The 22,841-nt window shown below is 35.3% G+C and overlaps 1 protein-coding gene across 1 annotated transcript in view; it reads right to left on the bottom strand.

Moving 5' to 3' along the window:
- The window catches only part of SEMA3C (semaphorin 3C), a 177,511-nt gene that overhangs the window by 139,211 nt on the left and 15,459 nt on the right, over positions 1 to 22,841 (bottom strand). The window lies entirely within an intron of this gene.

The following is a 22,841-nucleotide window of genomic DNA, read 5'->3' as shown; positions in this document are numbered from 1 at the left end:
ATGAAGTCATTGCAGTTGCAAACTTCCATAAGATTATAGTTTTGTGACAACACTTCTCTTTAGAACGAGACAAGGAAGATAATTCTAACATTTGTTTAAAATTTTGCAACCTAGAATTTTCCCCTATATTTTATTCCTTAAGCAGAGTATTACCTGACATCTGAAATGTAAATATAGTTGCTTTTTATGTTTTCAGACATTGGGAACATAGCTCTTCTCATTTTTCTCTCTAATCCCTAGGTCAATTGTGTAAGGAAACTTTTTACTTAAAAAAAAAAAATCCGGGGGCGCGTGGGTGGCTCATTCGGTTGAGCCTTGGACTTTGGCTCAGGTCGTGATCTCCCGGTTGGTTTGTGAGTTCGAGCCTTGCATCGGGCTCACTGCTGTCAGCCTGTCAGCACAGAGCCCACTTCAGATCCCCTGTCCTTGTCTCTCTGCCCCCCCCCACCAGCCTGTGCTCTCCCAAAAATAAATATTAATAAAAAAAAAAAAAGAGTCTTTACACTGGTGACTTCATCTAAAATTCCAATAAAGTAAAAAAATGTAACAGCTCTTTGATAATGAGTTTTAAATACAAGAGTCAATTCGAAGTGATTGTTACACCCACGTATATTTGTTAAGTTCAAAATCTCTCTCTTTTCATTACTATATCCCAGCCAAGGCACCTATGAATTCTAGCCTCACTGCCCCCCAACAGCGCTCCAAATACCACATTTGTATATTTGCATGCCTTGCCGCCCTGGTGATTCTGCCTCTGCAGTCCTGTAATCTAACTGTCCTGTGACTGCCTAGTGAGCCATTAGTTTATACAAACCTGCTGTGCTAAGCATCTATTACAACAAACCTGCTGGTGACATATTGATTTTTTAGTTTCAGTTGTCTCCCTTGAGACTTCAGAGCAGCTGTGTTTTTTCATAAGATTCCACTGAGCCTACAGCATACTCACATTATCCACTGAAAGCAATTCAAACGGAGGGATAGTTGATCACTGGTGAATGCATCTCCTGTTGAAGATGCTCACAGTAAAGACCAATCAGCAAATTAATTAATTACAGCTTTGCACATATCACGTCATATTTTTAACCTCTGGTAAAGTGCTTCTCAGTTGGTATTTGTGCAATAAGTGTATGCTGTATATGCAGTATGTATTCCTATGTCCATGTATTTATGAAAAAAGGCTTAGCTGAGCATGTATGTACATTCAGAAACTAAACTTCTTAAGGATCACTTTCTTTCACAAGGTCACCCATGGCAAGTGACTATTTGAAGTGGCTTGGCGATCAAGGATTCGAAATTCTAGGAGTAAAACATAATATCTTAAAATTTGTTAAGCTTTGTGCTAAAAAGTAGCCAGTGCTGGTTAGATAAACCAGCGTTTGTCCTTAACGCTGAATAATATGGTTGAATTTATATAAACATTAAAAAATCTCACTAAGTCAATTATTTTCTTAAAAAAAGACCAATGAGAAAGGAATTAGGATATTTCTAGGCAACAAATATTGATCAATTTTTCTCTCATTCTAACACTGACCACTAAGATCTTTAAATGTGTGCATGTAGATGTAAAGTCATGAATAGGTTATGTTAATTAACCGGTGGCATATATTTACAGCCTCTCAGGGCTTAGCTTACACAAACTAGATAAATTATCTAGATACATACACACTAGATAAATTATCCCATGAAAAGATTTCTATTTTAATGTAGCGATGTAATTTTAGAGATCAGATCCAAAGTTTAAGGCATGGGTCAAATAAATATACATGTTATCACATGGAATCCTTATTTAACATGTTGATGAAATTTTAAATGAAAAGAGTTACTAAATGTTTAAAAAGATTGAGCTTGCCAATTTATAGATAGCATCCAAAACAATTATTTCAATTTGGTTTGCCAGAAATAGGTTGAGAAAACAAACGTCAATAAATAGAAAAGAGTGACCCACTGAATGCCTCTCACTAAGATTTTTGTCTTCAGTAAAGGCTGAATTTAGAGTAAAGCAGAAAGATTAAATTGATGATTTACCTCCCCAAACCAACATAAAAGTGGATGATTCAAATTCCCAATTCAAAGCATTGGTAGCATGTCTAACAAATTATAGTATTAAGAAATACAGTAGCCTCAAGGCAAAAGTTAAAGGGTATTACCTTCAATCTGTCAAACCAGTTTTGAGATGCTGGTTATAGGCTTTATGGTTCTTAGAGTTCATTATAACACAGACCTGTTCCAGGAATTGAAAGCACTGCCTACCTGAGAATAAAGAGTAAATGAGCCTGGATACCAACCTGCAGTTGTGTATCATGCAAGAGAATCTTAAAAGACTCCAAATTTATATCTTTAAAACAATATTCAAATAGTCAACATGATCGAGTATAGAGGCTTTCTATTGATTTTTTATGTTATCTTAGACATCCCAAAGAGTAAAATTTTTATTTTAGTTTGACACCAGTAAATAGTCTATATAAACAATATAATAAATATAAGAAATAAGATGTCCCTTGGCATTTTTTTCCCTTACACCACTTAAAGTCAGAGATATTCCTGAAATGGCCTCTAGGAAATTTAAAAAGAAATATTTTGTACTTGATATGAAATTATTGACATGAACACTAAGTTTACAGTACTAATATAGTGAAGAGACATCTGAAAGGAAGGTGATACACACTGGACATCTATTTATATAGTAAATGACAAAGAATTCAAAAGATCTGTTATTCTTAAGTAACTGAATTTTTGTCTTTCCCACTACTTCTGTTTCATGTCACAAAGGTGTAAAGATCTTTGAAATGGTTCTGATTATGCCTGGACATAGTAAACATTTTATATATCTATAACCACAATAATTACAGAAACACTAAGTCCAATTAAGGAGATACAATATGCTGTATTTTGTCTCATAGTTTAATGCTACAATGTCTTTGATTTGATTGTATATTTGAAATATGTCCTGAATTGTATATCACAAAAATAAATGTCTATTTTTCTATTTGATCTCAAAATAATCCCGTTGAGAAAGAAAAGTTATTATTATTTTCATTTAGATAAGAGAAAAGGAAAGACTGTGAAGTTTAAAGGAATAGGAAGTAAAATTAAAACTAGAATCTAGGCCTCAGTATTCCTAATCTTGTACACTTTGTGTTACATATAATCACATACATACAATCTCCTTTTTATATTATGGATAAATCTGCAAGTAATTACTTATCATGTATAATTACCTTTTAATATAGAAAGTGTCATTTTCTTCTTTCTTATATTATCACCCATCCTTGTGACTGACCTAAAATACCTGTCATATAAGTTCTAAATTATAATTCAGTTTAACCTTTAAAATATATTCTTCTCAAAGAGATATGTTTATAAATTTAGTGTGCATTATTAGTAAAATGTATATTATTTTATTTTTAAAATGTATATTATTTACATAAAAATAACACAATAGTAAACATTTCCAAATACAGTACAATATTGTAAAAGTAGTTATTCTAAGCATAAATGTGATGATAGAAACGATGAGACATTGTACATTATAAAAAGAAAAAAGGATTCCTTTGTGTAGCACCCTCCTAAATAGTATCCAATAATAAAATATTTTTGTATCTATGACAATTTTTAATACCACAGTCACAAATAACTAATTTAGTCAAGACAACCATGGGTTTGGGAGAGGGAAAATAATCATTCAAATTTTATCTTTGCACCTTTAAGCAAATTTAGCAACCATATTATTCAGTTTTTAGATGTTTGATCTTCTCAAATGCAGTCAATTGTTCTCATAATTGGAAAAACTAATTAAAATGTGTAGAAGTGAATCAGATTAGATGTGTGCTAAGAGAAACCATTTGTTTTCAGAAATCTAACATATTGAAGGCATTGACATTGTGGCTAAAAAGTCTGTTGTCTTTGACAGTCTGGGCACTTGTCCAATTTAATCTAGCACATTTTCAATATGTAAATCGTTAACATTTATTGCTGTCACTTTCGGATAAAATTTTACCATGGCTCAATCAAGGGCAAGAAAAAAGAAAGCTTATTTTTAGTTTTGATCTCCTCAGTGGCTGATACGGGCAAATGTTTCCTGAAGGAAGCTGAGGGTCTTCCAAGGTTCCAAAGGTACCCTTTACTTGCCACACCCTTTTCAACATCGACCATAAAACTCAATGAAAAGATTAATGACAAGGTTAAAAGTGTACAAAGAAATATGAAAGTAAGTTCAGAAAACTTATAATCTTGAAAGGGTACTTGGTAAAATAAACTTTAGAAACCACTTCTAAATAACCTAAAGGCTCAAAAATGACCAAAGTTGCTTTTCACTTGAGGTTTGGCTGAGTTTTTTTATTATATATACTTGCTACTTTTTAAATCTGTTGGTCTGAAGGCTGAAACACATATGTTCAGTGGTGACTGAACTTTCCCCAACTAGCTTGGCACATAATGAACTAACTACACAGTTCATGGAGTTCCAAAAATAACCAAAGAAGAACCAAGAGCTCAGTAGTATCTCTACAGAGAAAATGTAGATTCTAGCTAAGTTTTGTTTGTTTGTTTTGTTTTGTTTTTTAAATACTGTCCTGGATCATGTGATATTACTAGCATATTATCACTTTCTCCGAAACCCCCCAAAACAGTCAAATATCCTGTGTATGTATCAAATAAATGCACAATCTAGATACAATGCTATCATTTTATGATCTTTCCAGTATTGTATGTTAGTGTATTTCTTTTTTTTTTAATGTTTATTTTTATTTTTGTGAGAAAGTCAAAGAAAGAGGGAGACACAGAATCTGAAGCAGGCTCCAGGCTCTAAGTTGTCAGCACAGAGTCAGATGCGGGGCTCAAACTCATGAACCATGAGATCATAACCTGAGCTGAAGTTGGACACTTAACTGACTGAGCCACCCAGGCACCCCTTTTAGTGTATTTCTTTATGAGGCATATGCACATGTAGTCTGTATGTTACCTGATGCCTCCCTAAGCTAACAAAATTTAGTGAATCTTGCTTCAAACCCCAATTTCTCGGCCTACTACAATCAAAAGTCTTGTACTTCTGTTTTACTTCTTGGTTCAGAGCAGTCTACATATACTTCTAACCCATGTGAGATAGTGTTTGGATGTTCCACTTTCCTGCTGATTTCCACAGAAATTTCAGACACACTCAGCATTTTGTGATGCTTAGCAAATTTACAGATGGCCCATGAGTGAGACAGGAGTATCTCATCAGTCATTAAAGCTCTTTTGTCATCTTTCCTCTACACTCCTTCCTGAGCCCAAACTCCTGATATGTGTACCTCCTCACCATGCACAACGTACTGCAGTGAGTCCAATGTCCCTCCATCCCTATCCTCCCTCCCCATGATACTCTACTGTGTGTACTAGAAATAGCCAGAAGGCCAGTTTATCAGCTCCAACCCCCCTTTAAATTCTGACAAATGGACTATATCCATTGCATTACATACACACAAAAAATTCTTCAAATAATTTGGGTTCCATCTAGAGGAATGAGAATGAGGAAAGAGAACTTAAAAGCAATGGAAAGCAAAGAGACATAACTATGTTTCTTTTTCATACTCTTTTTTCTGGATTTAATGGTAAAATACATTGATGATCAATTGATTATTTTTTTTTCCTAAGGGGAAATATCTAATTTTTTTAAAGAACAAACAAAAATATGCAAATTATTTTTTTGAGTCCTGGGGAAAAATATTCTACCTTTTCTGCTGACTATAATAGTCAAAATCAAACTAGAAACTACAAAGGTACCAGGACTAGAAATTTCACCTGCTTAACTGAAATATATTATCCAGACAACTGAACTATTATACTTTGCCTAAATCGTGATTATTTCCCCCACACTAACTAGAAAATTGTATTACTATGGCATTTACTCTTGGATGGAAAAAGCATTTGGAATGGTGGAATTCAGGGGCACCTGGGTGGCTCAGTTGGTTAAGTGGCCATCTTCAGAGCAGGTCATGAGCTCACAGTTTGTGAGTCCGGGCCCAGCACCCGCTCTGGGCTGACAGCTCATAGCCTCAAGCCTGCTTTGGATTCTCTGTCTCCCTCTCTCTCTCTTTGTCCCTCTGCCACTCACGTTCTCTCTCTGTCTCTTAAAATATAAATAAGACATTAAAAAAAACTATTTGAAATGGTGGAATTCAAATAAGAATAATTATGTATTTTTTTCCCTCTGATTCTTCTAAAAGTGCCTACCATGTGTTTAAGATAATAACTGCAAAAGTTTGAAATAGTAAATGTCTTCTTAAAAAAGATATATTCCGGGGCACCTGAGTGGCTCAGTTCGTTAAGCGTCCGACTTTCGCTCAGGTCTTGATCTTATGATTTGTGACTTCGAGCCCCACATCGGGCTCTGTGCTGAGAGCTCAGAGCCTAGAGCCTGCTTTGGATTCTGTGTCTTCCTCTCTCTCTGACCCACCCCCACTCACATTCTGCCTCTCTCTTTCAAAAATAAATTAACATTAAAAAATTTTAAATACACACACACACACACACACACACATATATATATATATATATATAAATTCCTCCATTTATTTTTCTGTTAGTTACAGGCTGCTTCATTTAGAAATACAACTTTGCAATTACTCTTTGCATAATGTTAAAATCTTAGGATCACATACAAAATTATTGGCTTGTATAGATAGTCTATTTACAGGAGACAATAAACAACTGCTTTACAAACTGACAAAGATTACTTTGACATTTGATTCATCTTGCAGTTCTTTGTAATCTTTCACAGTTAAATGTTGAGTACATTCCAACGTTTTAATGGGAGATTTAGCACAGATTATTGAAATGTATTTACAGAGAGACCATTCTCCACTTTAACACTTAATGGGGTCTTTAAAAAAATATATAATATCAAGGTCATCTATATCCTGCAGAGTTATATAGATTCTTTTACATACAATATTTCAAAGATGGTCATGGTATTTACTTCTTTTCACAGGACTTTCTACTTTATTATAGACCTGTGATTAAGTTCCATATGTATATTGCCTAAAAAAGGAGACAGAAGGAGGTCCCAGACATTGTAGGAAAATGATGTCCTAAGAAGTGTTGAAACCAAAGGGAAAAAGAGAGAGACAGAGCATCCTATAGATAACAGACACTAAGACATTCCAGTATGTTTTGAGTTGAAGAATATAAGCCACTAGATCATTTTTCACAAATACAGATTCTTCAAAAACATGGTCTCTAGCATTCATTTTTAAAGTAATTTTTAAAAATTCAGGTGTAAGTATTTTGTTCTGGATCTACTCAAGTTCCTAACCAAACTTCCACTCTGAATAAGTGACTCCCCTGTTAAAATTAGGCATGTGTGGTTGTATTACGATCTTTTTTTCCCTCTGTTTTCCATTGCTCTAGCATGAAAATATTTTCTCTCTTGTGAACTTATTCTAAAACAATATAGAACATTGACTATTCTTAGAGTATCCCCCTATTTTTCAGAAAAGAATGGAAGTCAGGAACAATGCTGTATTAGATAATCAAAGTTTACTTCAACCTCTTGTCCCTAAACTCTTTCATCAGAAGATGATTAATGGAAAAAAGGCAGAAAATGTGATGCCCAGAGTTTCTGCTTACTTTTAAATAACAATCATCCCCTTTCACTAGTTTATTTACATTTGTCTCCTTGTCTAGCTCTCCCTTTTTCTTAATGTTGTACCTTGAACTCCAACCGACTGGCCCTGCCAATCAACTTATCTGAACATTTGGGAAACACATTAGCCAGGTTAGTTTCTCCAATCCAATTTCATCCTAATCCCTATAAATCAACATCGTTCAAATCCATCACATGATGGCTGAGACTCAAACAGAACAAGTTGGGAAATTAATGTCTATACCATTGCTCTATTAGATACACTCCCCACCTTTTTTCATGGCTGCATGTTCTTAAACTGTACACTTTCTTCAGGTAAAACTCAGATTTTACACCACCTCTTTTGTTGTTGTTGTTATTGTTTTTTATCTCTTTAGCCTTCAATACTAATCATTAACAGTGCCACCTACTGACTTATTATTTTCTTCTTCTCCTTAATGGGATTGTATATTCCTGGAAAGCAAGGAATCCATCATTTGCGGATATTCTGCTTAATAAAGGAAATGATGCCTTAAATGCGGTAGGTCCTCAATCAGAAATTTTTAAATCAGAAAATATCTTGAAAGTCTTGATGGAGGTATCATATTGATATAGGGCATTGTGTATTTTGCATTAGTTGTCATCCAGTGTTTATGTAGATTCTAGCTCTGAGATTACATGAATAATTCAGGGAATTACATTAAGGATATTACCAAGGTATATCAAATAATTCCTGAAAACAAAAGACCTGGACTTATCAAAAAAATTAACTTAAATTTCCCTTCAGCCATTATGAAACAGATAAGGATTTTAAAAACACAAACAAACCTTAAAAAGTTACAAGGATTTTAATGCTGTGTCATGACTGAAAGGTAACGGAAGACATCTCTCTACTTTGGCTATATTGCTATAACTCACTTGAGTGTTAACTTTTGTCACACATGAATGATGAGAAAACTAATCTCACCTCCCAAAGTCCTTTTACCATTGTTATGAAATAAATATCCAGTTTATAGTGCAACAAGATAATTCTTCCCTTGGTAGACAATACAAATATGTCAAAATAGTTCCTGAATATCGTGAACTAAAGTTTTAACTGTGGCAGTTGCATAACAGAGTGTATTAGAATATACTACTTTTTTCACATTTAAATATGGGGGCCTCTATTGATAAAGAGTCTAAAAAAACTGAATTAGATTTGTATATGTGCAATTTAAACTCCTTGTGCCTCCCTGGGGTACCTCGGTGGTTCAGTCAGTTAAACGTCTGACTCTTGATTTCCTCTCAGTTCATGACCTCACAATTCATAAGATATAGCCCCACATCAGGCTCTGTGCTATAAGCACAGAGCCTGCTTGGGATTCTCTTTCTCCGGCTCCCTCTGCCCCTTCCCCTGCTCACGTGCACGTTCTCTCTCTCCCTCAAAATAAATAAATAAACTTTAAAAAATAAACCTCATGTGCCTCCCCAATAAAGTGGAATTCTTCATATCTAGTATACTTATTTCATTATCATTTTAGTAGAATGTTTATTAGAATTAACCTTTACATGATTCATTTTTTTCACATTTTTCACCAGAAGGATTATAGGAGTTCTTTAGAAATACAGAGATCATGGATGCATGTTTCTCCCAACAGAATTTTTTTTTAAACAAAATTCATATATTTCTCCAGAGAACATGTTTCCAAAGTTAGAGGGATTTGGATCTGCTCTGATACTGGCTAATTAGCACTTCATGGGTTTGGGAGGCAGAGGACTATAAATGCTTTCTTTTTTTTTTTCTCTTTGGGATGCTAACTGTAAACAGTAGGTATAAAACATCAACACATGTTTATTTGCTTTTGGTTCAAAGACTCTCCTAGTTCACAGTTCTCAATTTATCTTTTATGATTATATCTTTTTAAAGCCTGATTAGATCCATTCTTTCCCTCTCTCTTATCCTTCCCACTGCATTTGCAGTTTTGCTACATACCCCTTACATGGATAGGTAGAGAAGAGAGGGAGGATGGTGTGGGAATGCCGTGGACAAGTAACAAATATACTCAAATTGTAGTTATTTGCCTAGTGTCCAAGATACTCAATCTCTTAGGCTTTAGCTGTAATATAAAAGGGCCAGATTAAATGACCTCTAATTTTTCTTTCAGCAATAAAATTCTGATTCTAAATATAGGAAAGTATGCATATTCTTTCTGGCCATCAGAATGCCACATAGCATTTTACTTCAGTTAGACTGTTAGAAATAAGACTGCAACATAAAACATGTCTCAGTCACTAATGGCACCCAACCCAACCACCATGACCTGATTTCTTCCTAATTGATTTATTCCACCCACCCCCTCTCTCTCACATACACACACTCTCCATAAATCCACACTCTGAAAGTGCCATTTATTTTAGCTAAAACTTTTCCTAAACTAGTCTTTACTAATGGTGCTTAATCTCTATGTGGCTTAAAGTAACAAACCAAGGAGTCTGTGTGTGGTGAGCATGTGGTCACGAACAAGAGGAAATCTGAATTTAAAGGGCAGAAAGCAATGGAAAATGGAAGCCAGCCGACTAACTCTGTTTTTCCAGCTGTTTCACTAGTAAAAGAAATTCTAATAAAACAGATAGTGTTTCTTTATAGCCTCATTAGTTTTCCCTATGTAAACTGACAATGCAGGGCAGTGTTCCCTGAATCCAATGTTGAGATACAGTAATCTTTTAATTTTTAAAATATATTTGACGATGTTTAACAAAGTGGCAAAATTTCATGAACATATTAAATGTAAATGTGAGGAAATTCTAATGCTTGATAAATAAAACAAATTCATTTCCTACATCAAAGTATATATTAGCATAGAGTGATTAGAATATGGCAGAGATTTATAGGTTTAAATATAAAAGGGTCTTAGTAATATATGCAATCTATTAATTATCTAGGTAGAAACAATGATTAGCTTTAAAAATACACAGAGGAGAAAAAATCTCTTATGAAACATCCAGTTACCTCATTTTCTAAAATATCTCTATGATCTGCTAAAATCAAGGTGATGATTCAATTTAGGGCTATCTAAGCAAAGCTCATCCTACATAAATTAATTATGTCAAGTGTTCTTATTTTTTTTCCCCCACAATTCACCCTTAACATTGACTGTCTGATATTTAGGCATGTGATACTAGTAAATGAATAAAGTTTGTAAGTACTCCCTCATTAATGTTTTTCATAATATTTTTTTTAAAATGCAATGAAATGAAAAGAGAAAATACAGAAAGCACAGCATTTTAAATGTAAGATGTATGTTTAGTTTTTCCTATCAATCATAGTATTCTCACACAATTTTTAGCATAATCACAATACTGTAATTCACATTATTATGTGATTTTTACATTTATTTATTTTTGAGAGACAGAGTAAGACAAAGTGAGAGTGGGGGAGGGGCAGAGAGAGAGGGAGACATAGGATCCGAAGCAGGCTCCAGGCTCTGAGCTGTCAGCACAGAGCCCGACGCAGGGCTTGAACCCACAGACCGTGAGATCATGACCTGAGCCGAAGTCAGACGCTCGACCAACTGAGCCACCCAGGCGCCCCTATTATGTGATTTTTAAAGTGGCTTTTAAATAGCCCTACAAGCACAAACATTAGACTCACTTATTAATCTGTAATAACAAATTAATCTATAATAACAATGCAATTGTAGAGAACGTGAAAATGCTTCAAACCACAATGAAATCAGCATCTTAAAGTAATTACTCACAGTACCCATTGATATTATCATATATTATCATTTGCATCAACTCAAGGTAACAGTAAAAACTCTTGTCATCTGCCCATTAGTCATTCCAATTATGGGAGTTCTTTCTCATCTTACTATCTCCTGATGCTGTCAATTAACTAGGCCTCAAATCATACGCCCTTTTCAAGAACAGGTACATCTCAGGTTACCTTTTGTAAAAGTGTCTAGAGTAAAGGAAAATAAACAAACAAACAACAACAACAAAAAACAAGGATAGAAAGGGAAGCAAAAAGCCATGTATGTAGGTAGCCACCTAGACCAGTCTGTAACAGTGACATGGAACCTCAGCTGGAAAACACTAGTAGCCTATGGGGCAGTGTATGGGGTTGTAGGGCAGTGATTAGAAATATTAAATTTGGGAATTGCCATCAAAACACAGAACAACAAAAAGCAATATTCTTTTATTTTTGTTCCTTATTGGATAAGTAGATCTCTGGAGTGAAGAAATGTCTTCTTTTAACACTGGGGACTGTAAGCAGTAAATATAGTTAAAAAAAAAAAAAAAGGCATAAAAAGACTGAGTAGGGAAGACCACAGTTTTCAAACCGCTCCTCTGCCCAGGTCAATTCTGGCCTCCCTTTGAAGGGTAGGGTAAGTGAAAACAAGATGAGGTGTGCAAGGCAGGGCACACGGACAGAAAAGAGGGTTCAGACGTACAGAAGAGTAAAGAATGAGAATCAAGAAACTGAAGTTCAACAGAAAGGTAACTGGCTGAGGAAAAAATTCAGAAAATAGTGCGAAGCTATCTAACTAGGTGAAAGATTAGATACTAGGGAAAACAAAGAATTGAATGGAAATTCAAGCTAAAAATATTAAGAAGAAGGTTGCACTTACAGTTTAAAGATTAAAGCAACTATGCTACTTGGTTTAAATATAACTTTTAAATTAAGAGTTTCTTACTTTGTTATGCAGTATCTTTATTAACTGATATAGTCAGATTGTACAGAACAATGGATCATAGTTATGTTGAAATTAATACATAATGAAAAATTCTAAATTCTTTATGAACTATCATAAAAAATAACGAGAGAGAATTTACATGTAGTTTATGTAGACCATTTCCATATTTGTTTTTCTTAAAAAATTTTGCAGATTTAAAAAATGAAAAATATGTAAACCCAAAGACTAAATCTGAAATAATTCTTATTAAAGATGAGTAACATTGAGTTCCATGCATAAGAATAGAAACAAAGATAGGGATATGTATCATAATAATAATAAAAATGAATTATATTATTAGTATATATATGCTCCAGGTAATGATTTTTGTCTGTCAATATTTAGCAAAATATGGGCAGAACCAAATCATATCAGTCCTGCTGCTCACAGTACCAGGGGATCAGATTTCCATAATAACACTGTGTTGTATATCAGAACACTTACATAAGATATCTCTTTCGTTAGGGGCACCTGGGTGGCTCAGTTAGTTAACTGTTGACTTCGGCTCAGATCACGATCTCACAATTTGTGAGTTTGAGCCCCACGCCCCTGTGCTGCCAGCTGAGAGCCTGGAGCCTGCTTCAGATTCTGTGTCTCCCTCTCTCTTTGTCTCTTCCCTGCTCATGCTCTGTCTCTGTCTCTCTCAAAAATAAATAAACATTAACAAAATTTTTTTAAGGATATCTTTATTTAAATAAATATGTATGAAGCTAGGATATCTGGTGCTACGTTTTAAATGATTGAATAAAAAATTTTATGAACTTTTTTAGATATGATATAATGGCCTATATTATCACATTAACTCCAGCCTACCCATAAGTTCTCTAACTTCTACTAATCATAGTGCCTTGATAAATTCTATTCCAGATTCTGTCAACATAGCCTATAAGATTTTATAGGCAATTTGTGCCTTTGTCCAAACCTTAACATATGCATATACCTACATATTTATGAAAAAAATCAGTTGTGCTGTTGTTGATTCCCTTCACTAGATAAACATTTCTTAAATGCCCTTTCACAACATACTTTCTGGTAACTAATATTTTCAGAAACAAAGACAAAAGTAAATGTATTATTTTGTTCAATTTGGGTCAATTCATGTTCAATATCATGAACATGATATATGTATATATTTTAGAAAGCTATGATACAAACCTTGTTTTATTACGCTTACTTCCTTTTCTAATTATATATTCTTGAAAGAAAGAGTTCTATTTTTCTTTTATGCCCAGTGCCATCAAGCATTCTTAAAAGAGCTTTTGCTTTAGCTAGAAATGATTTTTTAATCTGTTATTGTGTCAAGAGTAGAAAACTCCATATTGGTGAGGTTTAGACAGATGAGCATAAATGAGTAAAGAAAACCAGGCTAGAAGGGGATAGCCCTACTCAGCCCCCCTCTATGCTTCCTAATCCTCTGACTTTTTAAGACCAATGAGAAATATACAGCATCAACTGAAATCTGAGTTTTAACAAAAAGTTTATTTATCTATTTTGAGAGAGACAGTGCACGTATAAGTTCGAGTGCAAGCAGGGGAGGGGTAGAGAGAGAAGGCAAAAGAATCCCAAGCAGGTTCCACCCTGACAGCAAGGAGCCCAAGGACAAGGGAGATTCTGAACCCACGAAGTCATGACCTGAGCCTACCAAGAGTCAGCCGCCAAACCAACTGAGCCACCCAGGCTCCCGTAGACAATATATTCTTAAGGGGCATGGAGTATATCTTAGTCATCTTTTAATTCCCTTAGCTTCATACAAAATTATAAAAATAATGCCTAACATGTAGATTTTTACTCTGTGTCATATTTGCTAAATGTTTTACATACATTACCACATTTAAAATTCATAAGGAAAATATGAGGTAGCAACTAATTCATCTTTAGTTGATAGCTTAGTAAAAAAAAAAAAAAAAAAAAAGTCAATGGAAGTTGAGGAAATTGCCATGAATTACATGGCTCCTAAATGTTGGAGAAATATTTCAAACCCAGGCAATCAGCTCCTAAGCCTGACCTATTTGCCTTAGCCACAGCTTGTGCAAAATAGAAACAGTTGTTCCATGGTTTAAACCAGGCAAAGATAATAGGTAGGAGGGCCTATTCACTACTGTCCTGTAAATTATCCATTAAATTTAAGTAAATAAAACCCTTCTACCTAATATGTGAATTTATAAAACATAGTTCCTTTATGACTAGTTCATAGCACAATCATATAAATACTCCCTCACTTTTTTCCTCTTTACTTCTGAGATAACACAGAAACAAGAATGAAATGTATAATTTGTATTTTAGTATGTGTTCCCTGAAAGAGATGTTGGACTAAATGGCTTAAAAATAAATTGGGGAATATTGCACTATAACACCTCATTTCGCACATTGTACTGAACTCCCTGGTGTAATTGGGTGGGGGAACTGAGTCACAGTTTTGCCTGCTAAAGTGGGTGGTACAAGGAATTACCGCACTTTATTTTGGTGTATAAATTCCACCTGAATAATATAAGAAAAGTCAGGCAATTTTTCCATTTGTCATGTTAGAATTAAATGATGATATGACTTTTATCAGTGATACTCTAAAACAAATAAGTGAAATACTCCGTGGAGGTGGGGGGGGGGGACCAAAACTACCTTTGACTCATGACCCTAAGATTTACGAATGTGGCTATTTTAGTATTTTACAAAAGTGATTTCCATGTAGCATAGCAATTATTTTTGTACCACTGAAGGAAGTACAGTTGTGAAATCTGCATTTTAATTTATTTTATTTTATTTTTTTTAACATTTTATTTATTTTTGAGACAGGGAGAGACAGAGCATGAACAGGGGAGGGTCAGAGAGAGGGAGACACAGAATCTGAAACAGGCTCCAGGCTCTGAGCTGGCAGCACAGAGCCCGACGCGGGGCTTGAACTCACAGACGTGAGATCATAACCTGAGCCGAAGTCGGCCGCTTAACCGACTGAGCCACCCAGGCGCCCCGAAATCTGCATTTTAACACACATAGAGTTGTATTCTTAAAGTCTACTAGGCCAGGGGCGCCTGGGTGGCGCAGTCGGTTAAGCGTCCGACTTCAGCCAGGTCACGATCTCGCGGTCCGGTCCGTGAGTTCGAGCCCCGCGTCAGGCTCTGGGCTGATGGCTCGGAGCCTGGAGCCTGTTTCCGATTCTGTGTCTCCCTCTCTCTCTGCCCCTCCCCCGTTCATGCTCTGTCTCTCTCTGTCTCAAAAATAAAAATAAAAAACGTTGAAAAAAAAAAAAAGTCTACTAGGCCAGAGATTGGTATTTTATTCCCAGAACTATTTTATTCATTTATTTCTTAGTTGTCAGTTTGCTTTGTTTTGTTTATATACTTTGCAGGACCCGCTAACAGGTCCTAAATAATAGAAGCACACTAAATCTAATCATTTCTTTTAAAGGTAAATATGTATCTTTCCATTAAAGATCAATCAATAAAGTTATAGGTGGAAGCTTAGACAAAATGATACCTGAGTTTGACGTGACTGGAATCCTAAAAACACACAATGTCCTAGAATACCATTTGCTGTTTCATTTAATAAGTGGCTAATTTTATTCTTCCTAAACTGCATCCAATGAGTAAAATGTGTTTTCTGGTGTTTGCTCATTTTATATATATTGTACATTTCAAGGTGTTAAACATAACTTCCACAAAAACAGAAAGTTTTTTCCCTCTTTTTTTCTCCAATGAAAGACATCATATTGGTGCACTGAAACATACACCATAAAGCTCTTGACAATGGCCAAGTTTTTAATTCATGCTGTTTTAATGTAAACAAGTAAATATGACATATCATTTTTGGTCAACACTGACTCTTCAAAGGCCCAAAGTAATTGATGTGTGTTTTGTTTATTGACCTGCTCATAATATTGCTTTGTTTATTTCTATCTCATAACTTTTACACATGGTATTTTACTCCAGACATCTTTTGATTTGCAAGTATGCAGACATATTTCCTAAGCTAACAAAAGCCATGTCTTTCCTGCCTACGTGACAATAGTAGGATCACAGTACAAAGCCCAGAGACCTAAATCAAGGTAATTTTCTAAGAAGGTTAAAAGTGTTTTAAGAAAGGTATCTCTGAATTATTGGCACTTCATGATCCTAGAACTTAGAGCTAGACAGAGTTTGATTCACTACTTTTGTGCTTTCTGACCTACTTCTGCTCCTCTCTACTACTCTAAATTGCTGATTCAGATATAATTCATTTGTTCTTTGATTTTCAGGCGTTTATTAAGTACCTATTACACGTCATGCTCATAAAAAAGGCTAGGAAAGCATGATATAGGAAAAAAGAACAGAGCTTCTCATTTCCATATGTGACATATTTTTTTCTGAGAAGAAATCTTCCCTATCTTATACCTACTCCCATTCTTCCCACCTATACTTCCCATACTTCCTGTACTTCCCACCACTACTACCTATAATTTTGTAACTTTCTAGAGAGTCTGTTATCCAACAATTAGGCACAAAATACATATAAATGAAATTACGCATGAGAGAGTATCCATTGCATGAAACTTATTTAATCTTCTTAGCAAGAGACTCTGTGTCTGGTAATGTAACATAAATGAAGACCTAGCTTAGGTTGTCAGGAACCTCACTGAGATGTCACTACATTTCAAAATATAAAGGAAATAGAAAATAAAACATAATTTTCTAGGTCATGGCTTTGCAATGGATCTTCACATTTCACACAGAAAGGAAGGATATCTGTTTACTTTCAATGGGTTGTCAACCCATTATGCTGCATGACTATATTGATTATTTCTCTGGCATTGCAAATCTTAATTATTGACTAAAGGAGCTAAAATTTACAGTTTATCACTATGCTGGAAACCATTAGAGCAACAGATTGAATACAGTTCTCTTTCATTGTTAAAAAATCCTTGTAGATCTCATGTTCTTTAGTAGAAAGTGAACTTCAGGGATTTGGGGACAGCAATTCCTAACGTAACTGCAGACTGGAATTGCCTGGAGTAGTTTCAAAACACTAGTTTCTACACCCCATCCCTAGACATACTGACTTAAAAACTCTGGGTGTGGTCTTGGCAACAGGATTTTAAAGCTCCCAGATGACTCTTACGTGTAGCCAATGTTGAGAATCACTGTTCTTAAAGGTCTTAGGTTGAACTCATTCACTCATTCCCAAAACTCAGAATTACTGATTTTTTTATTTCTGGTTTAATTTCTTCTGTCTTATACCCTTATGATGTAGGGACAAACTGCTGATGGGAATGAAAGCCCAGAGAAAGCATGAACTCTGGTATAGAATTTATTTGGGGGCATGGAAGATGTTTCTGAAGACCTGATTATTTTGAACTTCTGGTATTTAAGACAGGCTCCTTCGTGCCTTTGCTCTATCCCTCAAATATGGCCAAGATGGGGGCGGGGGGGCGGGGAAGGAGAGAAAGAGAGATCATGTGAGCACCAGAGCTAACAAGAGAGATTTGGAAATCAAGAAATGGAAAGGATAAAAGCAGTCCCCCATCTCTACCACCACTATAACAGTTTCAGATTTTTAATGCTGGGCATTTAAAGACAATTTGGCAAACTGGAGTCAAGCTGTTTGTCAACTGATCAGTCAGGCAGTGATACTGATTCTGCAGTTGCAGGCACTGCTGGGAATTTGGAGGTAAATAACAAAACAAAATCCTGCAGAAGTGCCTTGCCTCAGAGGCTTGGAGACCTTTGGTTAAATGCAAATATCTCTTCCTTGGCATTCCAACTGAACTCTGCTCTCAATCTAGTTTATAACCATGATAAAAACTGTAATCCCTTCTAGCAGAATAATTAATGCCAACAATGGGTTTAAAGCCAATATTCTAAACCAATTTAAGATAATGTTTTTATTTCAAAACTGACCTCTTCTTGTTGTCTGTGCCTCTTTTATGGCCTGGTGTGCCTGGTATACCAGTTCTTTATGAAGTTGGCTTATGTTGCTGACAAGAACAGGTGGTCACTGAAGAGAGGATTCATGCTACACTTCTATTTGTATCGAAAGATGTAACACACAGCATTGCACAGGATGGGCACCCTAAAATATTCCGGGAATTCAATACAGTTCTTTGGGTCTTTTTTTTTAATTTAAATAATGTATTAATGGAATCTATCTAAAGTAGGGAGGATGAGTGGGAAGCAAAGGAATAAGAGACAGATAGACACAACACTGTTTATAAAAGTCTAAAACTTTTTTTTCATACTGACCCATAATTTGCCAATAATCAACCCTAACCATATTTCCCAGCTTTCTCTTTAAGGTGAACATAATTTGTAGTGTTGGCACGTAATACAGATACTTGTATACCTTGAAAAATATCTATGAGGGGGGGCTGGGTGGCTCAGTAGGGTAAGTGTCCAACGCTAGATTTCAGCTCAGGTTATGATCTCATGATTCCTGAGTTTGAGCCCCTCATGGGGTCTGGGCTGACAGCATGGAGTTGGTTTGGGATTCTGTCTCCCTCTCTCTTTGCACCTGCCCCACCCCCTCTCAAAAATAAATAAATAAACATTTAAAAATATCTATGCTATTAATGGACCTCAGCAAGCTTATCTTTAGTTATAAAAATCTAATATATAATCTATAATCTACCCAGAAGCAGTTTTAGAAAAGGTTTTAAAATTCTGTTTTATTATCAAATATTTATTAGAAAATTTGGAAAGCAAATATGGTTATTTGTTGTAAAGATAATTTCACCTAAGTGCTCAGGACACTGAATTTCACTTCCAAAGCATACATAAATGACACATCTTAACTCTAGGCCATCTTTAAATCAGTTCCTGTTACACATTCCATCAGCACCTGAGCTCTGAGGCTTTCACCATTTCGTGAATAATTTCAGGCTAAGCTTGATAATCTTTTTCTCACTTCAATTAAAAAAGAAGAAAAACCAAAGAGGGGACATGAGGAAAATAAACACAAGGTGATAAACTGCTGGATGAGTCTATTTTATGCTTTAAATTTCTAATGTAACATCTGCTATGTCTACACATAGCTATATGTATAGAAAAGTGTCAAATACATATCAGAAAATTAGATAGGAGGAGAAGTAAATAGTGCATAGGATCATTCAAGATTCTATAAAGAAAAACTGCTGAAAATAAACCAACTACAAAAGAGACATAGCTAATATAGGCACAACGAAGTGAGAAGCAATCCTTTCCTTTCACCTAAAATCAGAATGTTTTATTTTTCTGTAGCAAAGCAATATGTACTCCTTTTTTCTTCAACAAAATATAGCCTATTGAATGTTCTTCTCCTCCTGTAATAGAAAATAGCTTATAGCGCTACAGTTGATACAATTAAATGAAAAACCAAAGTATATAATACTGGCATAAAGATCTCCTTGTTTATCCTACTTAAGATATGAAAAAAAAAACCCTGCATATCACACACACATTATAAGATCCTCTGGAAAAAAAATTGTGCATAATTAGATTTTCACACAATGGTTTTAAAACTCCAGTCATATCAGCAGGTTTTGAGTACTAATGAAAAATGGAATCGATACAATTATGTTGAACAGTGGCAGGAAACATGCTTTTAAGAGAATCAGCTTAAAGAAAAAATTCCCAGTTGCATGAGCATTAAAGCTGTCAAGACGTTAAGCTAAAGATCTTCTCTCTGTGCCAGCTAACCCCCTGCCCGACTCAGGAAAGTAACTTCCTGAAGCCATGCCAAGCCCTTTGCTTGAAAATAACATCTTAATTGGTTTCTTCTAATAAAATTCAAAGTGTTCATTTTGGTGATGATAATACATTCATTGTTTTATTCCAGCTTAAAGTTCTGGTCTCTTGGAATGTTCTGAGTATTACTGTTCAGGGGAAAGGAAAGGAAAGGAAAGGAGAGGAGAGGAGAGGAGGGGAGAGGAGAGGAGAGGAGAGGAGAGGAGAGGAGAGGAGAGAAGAGAAAAGAGAAAAGAAAAGAAAAGAAAAGAAAAGAAAAGAAAAGAAAAGAAAAGAAAAGAAAAGAAAAGAAAAGAAAAGAAAAGAAAAGAAAAAGAAACGCTCACGGGTCTGAATTTATGTAGTAACAATAGGTGGATGGACCAGCAAAAGTTGGAAGTTTTTGATGCCAAGAAAGACTGCTTCTATTTAAATCCAGATTTGTATATAATACCAATGAGATTCTAATTACTTCACACTGTTTGCATCATTATTGCTTAATAACGTGCATGTGTAAATACAGAGCCAGGTTGATAAGGTTTAGAGAATGTTTAAGGTTCTTACTGGCAACTGACACAAGATAAATTATCCAATAAGTCTTTTCAAATCAAGGGATAAATTTAAGTCATGAGGTTTTGTTTTTGTTTGAATTATAACAACTAGTGTGTATTTAAGAGGTTGGAAAGTTATAAAAAGAGCTCCAACATATTCACTGCATCATATTATCAAAACTTCTACATGCCTGGTCATCATCTTAAGTTTCTTTATTGAAAGTTTTTCAATCTAGTCTATTGAATGGTTTGTATATGTAGAGACAGAACTCTAATTTCATAATGAAATTCAACACAACTTTTATTTTATAGAAGCCAATTTTATTATCACTTTGCTGCTATTCATTTATTCATTAAACAAGAATGAAGAGGTCCCTGTACTAAGAATTACAATTCTGTTGGAATTGCGCTTTTACATGTAATGGTCTCCAACACTTGAGAGAAACTGTGGCCACATACACCACTTCTACCCGACCCAAATAAGCAAGGTCAGGAATACTAGGGTATTTGACTCCCTTTACTCTCAGTTTCTAATTTTGTTAGTGTGGTCTTAAAATCTTCAGACTCGTGTCCATTATCAAGTTTCAGTAATGAATGAAGAGCCAGCTTGGTGCACTTCACACAGTTTGTACAAAATTATGTCTATTTACAAAAGAAAAGAGGTCGTTTCTAATCTAATTTTGTAAAATGAAGACTTTAGAAAATGAAACACGGAATGAAAGATTATGTTTCACATGCTATAATTGGAAATCTGCTAACTCCTTGGCAATTGATGCTAACTACAGTAAGTAACACTAGCAACCTGGGTTGTAAGACTTCACTAGCTGTCAAAGCAGCAAGCCTAGTGAACAAATTCATGCATTGATGGTGTCTTTACATATGATTTGCCCCATTCATTCCCTTTATGTTCCTATTAGCTGTAGTAAGAATGGATTACCTCCTTCTGGCAGGTTGTTATTCAGCAAGTCCTTTAGTTCTCGCCATTCCTCGCCATCAGTGATGGGAAGGAGGCAAGGCTCAAATACAGAAGTCACTAGAGTTTCTTGCTCTGCCCCTCAGCTCACTTGCACCAAGCTGTTACTGCACACCTGTGTTGCAGTAATATGACAAGTACTAAAGTGTTTGCCGAGCTAATCACCCAATTATTATGCAAATATAAAGTTGTGGTATTTGAACCTTTAAAGTAAGAAAACATATAAATAATATATTAAAAACGATACCAGGAATATAATAGCTTTTTTTCCCCCTGACTTCTCAATTTTTGTTCTGTGCATTTACAGGACAGTATACACTTAGGAAAGACCTAATTTGTTGTGTGAAACACAACAAATCTTTACTCACGGGGTATGTGTATGTAGGTATGTGTGTGGGTGTGTATAGAGAGGACATTTATTTTTTACTCAGATATACATCCTCTCTCCATAACTGATTCTATTTTTAGAAAGTGAAACTCCATACCAAGGAAATAAGATGTTTTTCTTGAAAGAATTTAGCAACTGTTTCTCTGGTGCTATTACTCCTGCAGAGAATCAAGGTTTTCATTTTATGATATCAGCTGTCTGACCCTCTTCTTAGAAGAGTAGCAATTATTGTTTGTAAAATTATATTGCTTTGACTCCTTTGGTCTATCAATTGCACTGAGACTAGAGACTTGATATTAGCCATTACATTACATATAAGATTAAAGGTGAGCAATCTTAGTTAGGGGTGCCTGGGTGGCTTAGTCAGTGTCTGACTTCAGCTCAGGTCATGATCTCACAGTTTGTGGGTTCAAGCCCCACATCAGGCTCTGTGCAAACAGCTCAGAGCCTGGAGCCTGCTTCAGATTCTGTGCCTCCCTCTCTCTCTGCCCCCCCCCCTCACACTCACTCGCTCTCTCTCTCTCAAAAATAAACATTAAAAGAAATTTAAAAAATATGAGCAATCTTATATTCAAAGTCTGGTATATGCTCATTATTTATAAGAAAATAGTTTCAGTGAGGAAGTAATTTAAGAATTAATTAGGTAGAATATTTCATACTTTTTAATAAAGAATCTTAAATGCTAGCAGGTATTAATATTGAGAAAGGCAAGAATATTAGGCATGTTCACTGACATCACTACAAACGAGTACATAAGGTTATCTTAATGATTGGGGGCGCCCGGGTGGCTCAGTCGGTTGGGTGTCCGACTTCAGTTCAGGTCATGATCTCCTGGTTGGTGAGTTCGAGCCCCACGTTGGGCCCTGTGCTGACAGCTCAAAGCCTGGAGCCTGCTTCAAGCTGTGTCACCCTTTCTCTCTGTCCCTCCCTCGCTCATGCTCTGTCTC

This window comes from Neofelis nebulosa, chromosome 4 (assembly GCF_028018385.1).
Source record: "Neofelis nebulosa isolate mNeoNeb1 chromosome 4, mNeoNeb1.pri, whole genome shotgun sequence".
In the NCBI taxonomy this organism is placed as follows: Eukaryota; Metazoa; Chordata; class Mammalia; order Carnivora; family Felidae; genus Neofelis; species Neofelis nebulosa.
The sequence above is the reverse complement of the archived record's forward strand: the minus strand, read 5'-3'. Positions and strand labels throughout refer to the sequence as shown.